The sequence below is a fragment of the Trichoplusia ni genome, chromosome 17 (genome assembly GCF_003590095.1).
Source record: "Trichoplusia ni isolate ovarian cell line Hi5 chromosome 17, tn1, whole genome shotgun sequence".
NCBI lineage: Eukaryota > Metazoa > Arthropoda > Insecta > Lepidoptera > Noctuidae > Trichoplusia > Trichoplusia ni.
This window is the reverse complement of record NC_039494.1, coordinates 329,428-343,374: the sequence shown is the minus strand read 5'-3', so window position 1 is coordinate 343,374 and position 13,947 is coordinate 329,428.

Below are 13,947 nucleotides of genomic sequence, written 5' to 3'. Positions count from 1 at the left end.
TTCTTACTTTATAGCTAACTAGCTGTTGCCCGCGACTTCGTCCCCGTGGGTAGAAGATGTAAGTTATGATTTATACCTACCCTGTTTTTTCCACATTTTCCATTGTATCTTCGGTCCTACTAATAGGAGCAGCGTGATAGTTTATAGCCTAAAACCTTCCTCGATGAATGGTCTATTCAACACAAAAATATTTTTTCAATTTGGACCAGTAGTTTCTGAGATTAGCGCGTTCAAACAAACAAACAAACTCTTCAGCTTTATATATTAGTATAGATATAGATGTGTCGCTATAAAAATAGAACTTTTTGCGACGTTGATCTCTATCTCAATTAGCTAATATACTTTGACATTTAGTACTAGCTTGACCTTTTAAATGTTATAGATGACAAAATACAACTGATTTTTAATCTATACATGTACTTTTAGTGTTATAAGTACATTAGAAGATCGATTAAATTAACGGAAAGCAGGTTTTTAACTCCTTAAATGTGGAGTATGTCACTGTTATTTGCGGATTATGGCTTTGTTTCTCATAAAATTATTTTAAGACTAGGCGGGGTCTAACAACGGCCTAGAGAATTAACTATTTTAAATATCTTAGAGACAAAACAAAAGACATCCACGCTAAACCAAAAATTTGCGACGCAACTCAGGTCAGATCTCCGTGTAGGACAAGCATTTGTGGACTTTACGACTACTTGTTCTGAGTTTTAAATAATACATTTTACCAGTTTTGTGTCATAATAAGTCGATGCGTTTGCCATCCAAATGAATATAATAGAACATTATAAAAGATATAAAATCATGTAAGTATGACAAACACGGTCCCACCTTACCAACAAGTACAGATGCTACGGAGAACCAGTTTCAGAAGGTCACCGGGCACAATTATACCTTTGTTATGTTATAGCTTCATCGACTATTGTAATGAGTTGATATCACGGGACTACAATTATGTATAATATGTCGAGTAAAACCTACCTATGTTACGCAATGGATGCTATCCATCATTTTAGATGTATTTGTAACTACTTACCTACAACCAAAATGGACCGATGGATATATGGATGTTGGAGGAATTATGTGTGTACTGCTCGAAATAAAAATATGTACTCCACTTAAGCTATTTTGAAAAGATGTGTTTAAAAAGTCACAGGGTTTTTTTTTTAAGTACCTAAAAAATTACTAGGCAGGATTTTTTTTTGAAACCGCCTAAGGCCCAATATTATAGGTATAAAGATTTTCATTAAATAATGATGTAGATAAAGAAATGCTGTTGTATAAATTTGTATTACTTAATCCAACGATGTAAATATTTTTTTAAACGATGACGTTTCTGGTCCTTATTAGGTTTAAGTTTTGAAAAAGGTTTAATCGTTAGAAAATAACCATGCCCTTAATACATGACATTGTTTGATGTTCCTATCCTTATAGAAATAATTAAGTTTTTGTTCTAACTATGCATTATGTAATGATGAGGTAAGGATGCAAAAATACTGATTATGCCTATCCTTAGTCATTATTTAGTAACTTAATAATGAACATTGTTTAATTACATACTTAGCTGAATTAATCATACGGTGCACTTGACTTATGAGCCTCATAGCCTGTAGAGATCCCTAGATAAGGTTAAACCGTGCCTTCTGAAGTCACGTTTTAGATACCCAGACATACAGTGATTTAAAACACGTCATTTCGGTTCATTAGCCTGATGACATCAGGAAAGTGTGAGTAAAGCTGCACCACTTCATCATCAGTCTTTGTGTCTTTATGGACTCTAGACACCCATACCTTTTGTATGCCTAATCCGTGCTATTGAATGTTTATCGTTAGAATCCTTAGGTTGCATTTTGGTTTAAAAAAGACTCCGGAGCAGAGAACTTAAATCTTGTGTCGCGGGGGTTTTAGAGATATTCTAATCACAGGCATAATCCAGAATCTGAATAAGCATTCATGGCTCACACAAATGCTTGTCTTATGCGAAGATCGATCTCGCAACTAACCTAACTTTCGAAAGCAAAAATCATTTGAAAAAAGAAGATATCTTTGCATATTTCCGAAAAATCGTGATTTCAATCGTGTTTTTCACGTTTAAATTGTGTGCTTGTGTTTATATTATTTTATTAGCCTGCATAACATCATCGTTTTGATATGTTGTGTGTTCTTCTACCAAGTCTATTCCCGAAGTATCTTGAAAGCACGTTCTTTCATAATGCAAACAAAATAATTCTACTATTTAAGTTAAATATGATCCTATAACAATATATTACTTGATCGAGGCCAATATTATTTAGTGAACTCAATACGTAATAACGTCAGGTAAACTATTTACAAAATTGTTAAGATTGCAGTTATGATGCTTACTTAACACGCCGGTATATTTACACGAATGTTCATTTAGCAATTGCCTTATTTTAAATGTCATGGAGCTTATCGCTTTTATTATTCTGGATTATCTTATTTATTTTGATTCGAATTGAGAAGTGTGTAGTTGTTTATTTCTGGCTGGTTTATCAAGGCTGTAGATTTTCTGAATAAACATCGTTAAAATCTATTTTCGTCATGAAGTACTTATCTTCTTATATTCTTCTGAGACTAAATTAGGTAGCTGCTGGTTTAAGCTAAAATATTACCTATTTCTTGGACTGTTAAAAGATGGTTGATTAGACCTAATAACGATCTAGCAGTATTGTATACAATCCAGTATAAAAAAAAATCTAGTCGAAGTGGCAATACAAGTTCATATTAGATTAGATTAGATTCTTTATTGTACACCATGGAATTACAGCAGTAATTCTTACATACAGGTAATTATACATACAATGTTAGGGTACAATGGCGGTCTTATCGCTAAAAGCGACATCTTCCAGACAACCTTTGGATGGACAGGAAAATTATCAGTATATACCTACAGAGATAGATGGTGCACTATTATACATATTCCTCATCAATAACTAACTAAACAGTGCATATCGCTAAATTCGTTCCGTCATTACCTGTTGAGTTCATAAAAACATTTTTTCTTGAATAAAATCTTAAAGTTCATTCACCCACGCATATAAAAACATGCAAAAATATTGTAAATATGCAATCAAGGTCGTAACTGAATAAAGGGCTTACAGTTGAATGAACTTTACTTATAATGAGACGCGAATTGTTCAAAAGATGCGCAACTATTGAACTTTTGAGTAGATTAACATTTTCGATAATTTCGCAGGGTCGCGCCTCCTAGATAGAATGCTTCAGGCGTCTTGTGAAATATTCAATTTTATATCATAGCTTGCAGGGAAGATCTTGTGCAATAATGTATTCTTAGTTATCTGTGGTCAAACATTAGCAAAGACAGACATTTACCTTATTACTAGGAACTAATGCAAAGCTTCAGATACTCAAACGTATTCTTTATTTAAATGTCTTAAAAAGCAAAACACGATCTGCCTCTTTTATTACCGGCCTGCTGTAAAAAGGTTCTGATACAAATTATCAGAATCATTCATTTCTAATCATAGAAAAATAAACATTTTAAACGAATACATAAGTTATAATTAAAGACAAAATCCATACAACATTGCTTACATAATCCCATTATAAGCTTACTGTAAAACAACTTACAATTAATATGCATACAGCCTTCGAGCAGCACATAAGATGCAATTATCTAATGATTTATGTTCGGTAGCCCTGCGCATGCGCCGATGGCAGGATAACACTGTAATAGCTCGTCTGCCGTCGATCACGCCTCACGGTCGATTTAAACACGACCGAGATGATCTAGTTCTGGGTAACTAAAATGCTGCTTTTGTATATTTCGAAACGAATTTAGGAAGTTTTGATATTTTGTTACCTGAACTGAAATTTACAATTTTTTAAGAGATGATGATTATTTATACGTAATAAATAAAAACTCAGTGGGGTGTCTTAAACCCAAAAGAGCTCGATATTCATAAAAAACTGAAATCATAAGTTAAATCTGCAGTCGTGAGAAAGAGATACTGCGTTTATTAATGTAGAGCACCGTCTCGCTTCCACAACTGTTCTTATTAAAATTAGATTAAATTATACACTTGTTCTAACAGTAACTAATATTTTATTTTATAGATAATTCAAATGAAATCATGTAAAACGATAACATTGTAGATTGTAATGCGGTTGAACACTCTAATTGAAGACTCATCTGCCAGCGAACACGCCTCATGGTCGGCTGCGGCACGACGGAGTCACGATAGCACAGCTATAGGTATTTAAAATGCTGCTTAGAATATTTATCGGAATATATTTTGAAGTTTAATGACCGTCAAATCGAGATTTTATAATTGATAGCCATTGAAACATACTTTGTTTACATTGTAGAGTAAATAAACCGCCAAGACAAATATTTGTCAAATAAAAATCATAAACTTTAGATTGTAAATTGTTAGGTCCAAGATACGTATCATAAAACGCTTCTTAACCTCATGATTGACAAGCAACATTTTAGCACCCATCCGCTAATAAATTCCGTACGTAGTGGTCGTGATAAGATTTTTATTGATGTACGAACACCTGCAAGCCTAGACAGCTTACACTTCTAAGAACACTTGACACATTTGTCTAGACAAAATCGGCCTTTTAGACCACTTACATGCAAAATCAGTCTAAATTGTATTTGAATTATACGATTTCGCAATTGAATTTTGCTTGTAAACGGAGCTTTTAAAGGTTGCAATCAAATACGAGTTCCAGATCCACTTAGAGTTGTACTGATAACTTTAAATCTTTTTAAAATGTTATATTGAATATAATACGGCTTTTTAAAAGTTGTTGCCGTTTTAAAACTGACTTCGTTAGGAAATATGCTTTTTGGATTCTATTTGTAGATGAGGTGTCGAAAAATGTGACGCATTTCTTCTTGTACTCATCTTGCATCCGATCTTGTGAATGTGAAGAAAGTCCACTAACAGGTCATCCAGGCGGCAAGTGTTTGATTAGAAAGTATTTAAATTATGAAACCGTTGATATTGATTATTTTTCATGGAATCAGGCTCATTTTCATGTTTTGCAGGTCACTGTGGAACTGAAAAAATGAAACACTCAACAATGTTTTTAAATTAAAAAAGGAGAGTCCTAATGGATAATTCATGTAACATAAAATATTCTACTCAAAGACTCAATTAAATAAATAATTAATCTTGCTAAGATTTGCTTTAAGCTAATGAAAGGAGGAAGGCAGACCACCTTGCTTTTATTTTTATATCAAATGTTAATTTATTTTTTATTTTTGTCTTTCTGATTGCTGTTTAAAGTGCAACCGCAATAGATCATATTTTATTGATGTAATCAACCAAAGCTATTTGTTTGGGTTTGCGGTTTTCAATCGTGATCTATGTACAACCAAGTCAGTACCCAAATTAATCGTCCGTACAAACATTAAATGGTAGTATTAGGTGTCAAATTGCAATTGTGGAAGCATGACAAAACATAACAATAAGCGAAGCGGCATCTTTATCTATAACATCAAAAAAGTTGCTATCAAACGAAAAGTAGAGTTAAGAAGTAAGTGAGGATTGAGTTTTAGTAAGAGAAACTTCGATAGTACAGAATTGGTAAAGTATAGTCGGTCTCTTATAAATTTCAAGAAGTATAACAGAAAAAATACAAAATCTCCTTTATGTTCTATTAAAATTTGGTAAACTTCCCATTCACATATAAGACGGCAACTTATCACATCTGTCGGATTCACTAATAATGCTATTAATCTATACATCTGACCTTAAACTTACAAAAACTTCCCGGATGACCAATAACGTGACATTTTACATACATCACATCAAATGATTCACCTATTTAACATTTACTTCTAGTAGTATACAGAAACGCACCGAAAAGTATCACTTTTGTCAACCTGTCTTTGCAATTGTCAAGTAAAGTTGTCATCATCAGATTAGCCTTTTCCCAACTATGTTGGCTTGGCTTCCAGCCTAAACAGATGCAGTTAAGCTACAAAAAAAAATGTATTTCTGAATAGTTGTCAAGTAGAATGTAGAGCCAATAAGACATTTCAGGATGTCACTTATCTTAGTATTGTTTTGTATACGGTATGTATACAAAAACATTGTGAGTGTCCTCTCGTCTCCGTTTTACACATTACGGACTCGGATAACAAACAAAAGAGGCTTTTTCGTACAGTCAGTATAAGAATAAAAGGGGCATATTCATGATGGTATTGTATAAGCTCGATCTTAGCGTAGTCCAGCATAAATGTAGGTTTTTCAAAAGATGTTTTTTAATTATTTTGAGACATCTCTAACAAACGGCAAATCAAATAAAAAAATATTTTTATTTAGTCCTTTATTTTATTTAAATACATATAAATGACATTTTTAAATATATATTAAAAAAACAACATACATTTAAAAATATAAAAAATAGTGTCCAACCGGCAACGGGAACATGGCCCAAGCTGCCGGTGGTCAGGGCTCCAGAGAGAGGAACCTCCTCACGATGCGCGCCGTGTCCAGAAGTACCGCTTTCTGAATCAAACCCTTGACCCAGACGCCCAACGAGAGCCTTCAGTAATGATATTTTATTTAGTTATTATTATTTTGTAAAAATATGCTTTAAGTACGTTTTATTTGTAAAGGTGTAAACTATAGTTTAGTAGAAAATTTTATTGTGTTGACAGGGTCCTTTTTTGCTGACCGTATCCCATCTAATGAAAACTGTTCATAAAACTTTAAATGGCAACTAGTCATACAGGAGATCCTTATCCACATCCTATTAGTGTATTTAATGCCCAATAACCATTGAATACACGTCATCAATAAATGGGCACGATCTTATAAAATATACTGCGAATGCTGGTAATTATTACTTTACTACACACGCAGCTTTAAAATACTACTACTACACAGCTTTAAAACTGCACGGGGTAAATCCATAGTTTTATACCTATCTAGTAATTTGGTTTAAATTGGCTTCTAAGAAACGTCGAAAACTTCTTGCTCGTTCGCAAGGGAAGTGAATATTAAGCTCAAGTGCTTACAGATTACGCCAAGTCTGATAAAGCAGTGAAAGCCAGCGTTCAGGCGATCTAATCCAAAAATCTAATCCAAAAATCCCGAGAAATGATTTAATTTTTATTTATGGACAATAAGAAGGCTGTATTGGGACTACAAATAAATTAAAAGAACAGTCCTGTGTGCTCCTTTAGCTGTAAAAGGCAAAACTTTTGTTAGAAAGTTTCAAATCTATACCATATTTTTATATGTATTTTTTTTAATGATTACTTTACATAATAAAAAACAGTATAACATTATTATTATTTAAAACTAATATAAACACATAAACTTCCCTATTTACGTCCACCGAACGTCCTTCGTGGGAAAAAATGTGAAGTTTCGAAAGGGGTCCCGCCTGATTCGTTTCTACATATCACAAGTCTGATATTTAAATAACACAAGTTAACATTGGTCCAGTATAAGCTGGGTCGGCCTTGACTTTTAAAGATTGCTTCCCAACGCTTCCGACGAACGACAATACTAGTCGGTGTGGCGTGACATACGGCCGGATTGGTGAGAAGTTTTAATAACTAGAAGGTTAGGAAACGTGGTTGTTGGAAGTTTCGTAATTTGTTAGAAGAAATGTATTTGTTTCCTATTTTGTATCTAGGCACTATTTACTATTAACTTTTACTAGGTATTACTTTTATTAGGTACGGTTAATGTCAAATGAACTTTTTTAATCATGTTTTTTTTTCAGTTTTTAGTTTTGGTAATGGAAGATATTTCAGTAATATTTTCAGGGTTTTAGGTACATTCTCAAACGGCAGTAAATCCCTAACTTAGAAGCTGGTTTGCAATGTATATTAGTTGCGCAAATAAGAACAATTAATGTTGAGCACTACCTAAAAACTAATCATAAAAAATCTTCACTAGATAATAATCAATTATGAGGATTGTTTTTAACGACAATCAAAAAATTACACTCTAGCTCAAACTATTTTTATCTGAGCATCAAAAGTATTACAAAAAAACGGATTGAAATACTCACGCGTATTTAGCGGGGGTGCCCGACTAGTTTCAGACCCAACCGGAGTCCTTAATCAGGAGGAGATCGCGAGTCGCGGGCGCCCCCGATAAATACGCGTGAGTAAACCGTTACATCATTTAATAGTGAATCGGTCTCACAGTAGTTATTATAAAAATAGATTGATATACATTCACAAGAATTAAATCTCGCCTATTAGAGCAGGGATTAAAATTTTAATCTTATATACCACACAAGCAGGCAGTCTATCATATCATATTACGCGATACTTTTTCATGTTAATTATTGCTATCAATTACACTCCCAGTAATTTTTTTAATTTTGAATATTGACTCTTGGGACAGAATAGAATAGAAGAATAGAAGCAGAATATTTGCTGCTGTGTAAGCGGGACGCCGTTATACTAATTGCAGTGCCCTATCTCGCTTCTATAATGGAAATAGACGTTCAGACTTATTCCCGAAAATGTTGAAGTTCTGTTTTTGATTCGGTTATCAATTTCCTAATGAAAAGGTACTATCAAACCATACCAAGATATAATAGCGAATCACGTTATAGGCGTATCGGGAGGGCTCGATCAAGCATAGTTCCGAATTGTGCCACTGGACGAAATAGCGCTAGTGTCGGCAGAAATATCTCCACAGAAACACGATCTCAATTCAAGTAAAAACGGAACCCGAATCTATCGGGAGTGCTCGAAGAGCTCACAGTACAGATATAAACTATTTATAATGTTGGTAAGTAGATTTAATTCCATGTCCAATAAAACTATACATTTAATTACACAGAAGCTAATATAGAACTTTTATAAACAAATAAATAATCATTAAGTTTACATCAAAGCCCAATGATCCATTGCAATCACACCTAATGAACTAGATATATTAAAATTATACATGTAGGTATAATAATACAAACAGTTTAATTACAAAATATATACGATTTTATGTCAACTTGTTCAATTAGTCATATTTCATAAATAAACATAAAATTATGAATATTCGTATGCAACTAAGTCGCATTGCAAGAGGTTTAGTTTGACAATTATGGACATGCATAGTTAATTTGAATAAATTGCAGTTTATTACAACCATTACTACTAATTAATGCAACAGTGTTTCAGAGAAATAAAAGTAATCTGGGTCTAATTTTTTACACGTGTAGAATAAGACTTGATGCAATGTTCAAATGAAGAAATCTAGCATCGTTGATTTAGAAAAAAGGAGAAACACTACAGCTTAATAATTAAAAAAAGAAACCGTCACACGGTCGAATTTAGGACTGTACCAACCTCTGGGACCCTAGAAAGTATCAAACTATTCCGTATTAATAGCAAAATAAACAAATTTTGAAATACTTATTTAAAGTGCCCAGTTGGTTGGTATGCTCAACAAATGCTACCTTCGTAACACGTATTAAAATTATTTCAAAACACAGACAGTCACTCAGGCAAACACCGGTGCCTCAGTAATAGGGTTCCAAAAAACTTTTATGATTCGCATTTAGCATAAGTGTTGATATTGTTTAATTAAATCTAGAACTTAGTAATTAATTATTAGGTGAGAGGTTATTACAATCCTGTAATGTAGACATTATTGTAGCGTTAATAATTGAACTGTTCTTTTGTATGTTTTCATATAAAATTAATAAAAAAACATACATAAATGGATATACACATTGCATTATTACTCTCTACCAGCCAAACCGTTTAACCTAAACTAAAAACTTACGTACAAAACTATAATTAGAACCACTACCGAACAACATCCGTTTTATAACAATGAATCACTCATAGAACAAGGGTTTGTACCTTCACTAGGAAACATTCCGCCTTCAGAGCAACAAAGAGTAATTGGTAGGAGGCTTTGATCGTTCGATTGATCGGTATCATCGTAATTGGCTCGGTAAACTTCGGCTATACAATAATTATCTGGATTATCTAAAGAACTTTGTGTACCAAGTGCGATAACTGAAGGTAAGTCGAAGCGAGGTTTTCCCTGAGGCGGTATTTGGTGCGAACGTTTCGTTACGCCATTTATGGTTATGATCGTGTTAGCGCCTTTTGATCTATGATACTGGGGCTTTTTAGCCCCCCGACGCAAGAAAAGGGGTTTGGCGATATAAGTTTGGCGTTTCTGGATGTCTTTGGCATCATAGCTGCTAAACGGGTTGAGTGATTTCAATTTAGTTTGTTTTGTATTAAAGGTGAAAAATGTGCATGTGTTCTTAGAAATGTTTGCTAACAATCGGTCGAGAAATTTATAATTTTAGGGGGTAAAAGTTTACACCGCCTTTTTTAATTTCACTGCAGTTAAAGATACCAATATAGCGGTAAAGGTTACCACGCCAAAACCACTGTATGCAACGTATCGCGAGTTAGATAACTGTGTAGGACAAGCATCTTTGAAGTGATCCACGTAAGCTTATTTTAGGTCTCAAATGTGTTTGAAACCCTAGGTGACAAAAGTTCTAAGTACCTTAGGAAGGGAGTTTGTAAGAAAAACAAAAGCAACTACTTTAAGTTTTATTTATAGACCCTCGTATCTTACGAGTGTATTATGTCACCATAACATCGCGTTCACTGTACAAAGTGCCTTAAAAGAATGTCCGTCTAGGAAGTAAGAGAAAGGAAACATCTTCAAGTTACGTATTTTTGATTGACTTATAATTTTAGAGGAAGAATATACAGTCCAGTATGATGACCGAGTCAAATAACAGGTAATCATTTGTCACTGACATTAGTAAGGTAACTACTGTTTGAATTTCGACTTTCACACAACGCTACCTAGTCCCAAACGAAGCATGTATTAAAAGTATGGGACAACTGATAAACATGCTTAGTATATATTGACGATAGGTCAATACAATTTTGTGATAAATTTACCCAGTACAGTCAAAATATATGAAGTAAGACACACCAAATTTAAATGAGACGAATGGATCGTCAAACTTCAAATTGTACAGTTCCCCGAGTCGCCCACCATTGGCCTCTCTGTAAGTACTGTAGTTATGGATAAGCAACAGGGCAAACTCTACAAAACATTAGTTAATTTTAGTAATGATAGTCAAAAAAGTACGCAATTTCTTCAAAATCTATAATTACCGAAGCTAATCAGAAATTCAGACCACGTTCATTTACGATTAACGAATGAAAACCTAATTCTTGTGAAACAAAAAAGCTTAATTTTGTAATCAAACAAATTTAAATTAATACCGAGTAATGGAATCCGAATCGCAATCGAGTTGCATCGGTATAAATCGTTATGACTAATTGATTACCACCAATATTGCACTCGGACCAATTGATGTCATAGCAATATTTTAAAGGTTTAGTTCTCATACTTTTTATTGTGACTCACAAAATATGCCAGCGGCTTAACAATACGTAACTCGTATCAAAATAACATGTGGTTATTTAACCGATACAACGAGAGGAAAAGGTATAAGGTATTATCTCAATTATTTATACGGAAATTTGATTTTGAACCTTAACGTCTTATATAATAACGTTCATTACTACGTAATTGAGTGTAAAATGCAAGCCATTCAACTAAGACTTAAGTTGTTTATTTTTTCAATGATAAATTCTATGACGGGGTGAAAAAATCTTCAGATGATACTTTAATATCTCACGTGCTGAACCTGCCAAAAGGCAACATTTTGGCACACGTCGAATTTTTAGTGCCGCCGACGAAGTATTTATCAGTTTCTTTTTGTATTAAAAAATAATTACTGTTCAAAATGATTATCTTTCAACTTAATCTATACTAATATATAAAGCTGAAGAGTTTGTTTGTTTTGAACGGTCTAATCTAAGGAACTACTGGTCCAAATTGAAAAAATCTTTTTGTGTTGAATAGACCATTCATCGCGGAAGGCTTTAGGCTGTAAAACATCACGCTGCGACTAATAGGAGTGAAGATACAATGGAAAATGTGAAAAAAACAGGGCGGGTATAAATCATAACTTAGTATATCTTCTACCCATGGGGACGAAGTCGCGAGCAACAGCTAGTTTATAAATAAAATACAGTTTATCTTAAAGTAAAGTTATTTACCTGCTCTACTTTACTAAGATAAATTCGCAGGAGGTATCTACAATACCTACTCTACAAACACAATTAATTCTCAAATTAAATAATGCTAATTCAATAAGCAAGAGATGCTTATCGCATTTTATTCTGGCACCATCGAGCTTACAAGTCGTGACCATATTGCATGGAAACGATTAAACATTATACAATGACTTGCAGATAAAAGACACACTATTTACCGACACTTTAGAATAATCTATATTCTTGATTTATTTTTTTGGGTAATTAAAAAAAAGTATTACAATTCGTCTTATTAATAATTGCGAGATTATGTGTTTGTTAATTTGTGACTATGTTTGTTACCACTTAACGCGCTAACTACTGGGACGATTTCGATGAAATTGGGTATCGAGGTAGTCTAAATCTTGGTATACAGGCTTTTTTTGACTTTCAAAGGTGGGAGATATTTTTACAGCTTTAACCGACATTCGAGTGGGTGAAGCAGCAAGCCACGGCTTTCTTTGCAAATAAGACTCTTCTTTGTCAGTTTGTTCCGAGTACAGGAATCTATGTGCATTAAAATTGAATCAGTGCGAAACAGTGTATGAGAATCTTTAGAATCCTTACTTTTAACTTTAGGAGCCGTAAAAATCTGGGTGTGTTTGCTAGTCCACTGTATAGCTTAATTAGTATAAAACTGACCTTTTGTGTATTGCATACATTGATCTACCTGGCTCTTTGATCTATCCGTCTGTGATTGGAATGGCCCTAGATGATGAAACATGCATAAATCAATAATTATAGCACCAGTTTCAAGATCAATTAACCGTATCTTACCGATACATTCTCCATAGTTTCTTAACATACCTATCTATCTTTTTAATTTAGTCATGTATAATGACTGACAATTTCCTGAATATTGTCATAAAACATGGCGTAAGATGTCCTAGAAGATATTAAAAATAAAAATAAATTAGAAATAAATAAAGCTGTAAAATTAAATGTTTTATTGAATATGTATTTTATTACTGCCTTTCTTAAGTGGTTATTGCAATTATAATCGTAAAAATATAAACTTGACACATTAAACTTAATCTGATCCATTAGAATTCTGAAGGCTAAGAATGAAATGGAAACTTAGAAATGATCTGATGGAGTAACATTTATAATGGATTTTTACGGTTTTTTACCCAAAGGCTAAATATTGGAACAGTATTTATCAAGACTCCGCACCGTGTAAGTCTGCCACTAGGCTCACATCTCATGATTATGGTATCTACTAACAAAGTTGCAATTTTTTACAAATGATATTAATCTGTTTTCGCTGTAATCAATAACAAGAAAAAAAATCAAGTTAAACAATGGCTGCTGCGGCTGTAATAATAAAGTCAGTTTATAATAATAATGTATCGACTATGTCAGTGTGTTCATATTACAACTTTCTTTTAGATCTTTTAAGAAGGCAGCAAAACCTGTGCTGTAAAATACAAAATGTTTGCTCCCTAAGACTAGCATAACAACTCAGATAGAGAAGTCTCAATTAATTCCAAATCATTACGGAATATCGGAATATAATTTTATTAGCTTCACTAAATGAAGTAAATTAATAATTTTACGAAAGCATTCATTAATTTAAGTGCTTAATAAATCAAGACGAATCGGATCATATCACACACAGTCTCAAAGGTTGCGTAAGCTACTGATAGGCCTAAATTAGATTTTTATTTAAATAACCTGCTAAATGTTTCAATTCAGTCTATGTTTTAAACTATTTCTCAATGGGTAAGTAGTTGAATATCTTCGATACCGATGGTAATTAATATTATTCACTATGATGTAAGTAAATCATTTTGAGAATTATCAAGAACTGATATTGTTAGCCTTGTTTT